Consider the following 671-nt stretch of genomic DNA (forward strand, 5'->3'; position numbering starts at 1 on the left):
CTCACGTTTCTCCTGGTTCTGGGTCGCGCAGGCGCACTAGCACCCCGCCGGCCACATAAAGGGCTGGGGCAGCGAGTGCGCGCGCATTGGGCCCCTTGGCACTCCAGGTCGGGGCTGGCGCTGGAGGCTTCGCTGGGCGCGGACAGGTGATAGGTGTAGCGCTCCCTTGTCCCAGAGGCTTAACTCAGCTCAGAGGTCCACCATCGCTTATTTACACATTGTATGCGGGAAACGTATTTATACGTTTTATACTTGTTCTCAATACATTTGCTCACCAAGGGTAAATATATATATATATTAGGCAAATATATATATTTTAATATTGGCTTTTTTCTGTGAATTTTCATATTTTGTGTACAGTGAAATTTTTTAATTTTAAGCCTAAACGTTTACTTGTTTCTTACTTTATACGTTTTATAAATACGTTTCCTGCATACAATGTGTTTACAGTGTGTCAAGGTCTGTGCTAGGCATGAGCTAGAAAGGAGTGAAATAAACACACAAGCCCTGCCTTCCTGGCGCTCCCCATGCAGCAGGGAACACAATTAAAAGTGAGCCACACAGTTGTTGTGCATCAACCTATGAATCAGGAGATCACGGTTCGATTCCCGGTCAGGGCACATGACCAGGATGCAGGCTCCATCCCCAGTGTAGGGCATGCAGGAGGCAGC

This window comes from Myotis brandtii, unplaced genomic scaffold (assembly GCF_000412655.1).
Source record: "Myotis brandtii unplaced genomic scaffold, ASM41265v1 scaffold97, whole genome shotgun sequence".
NCBI lineage: Eukaryota > Metazoa > Chordata > Mammalia > Chiroptera > Vespertilionidae > Myotis > Myotis brandtii.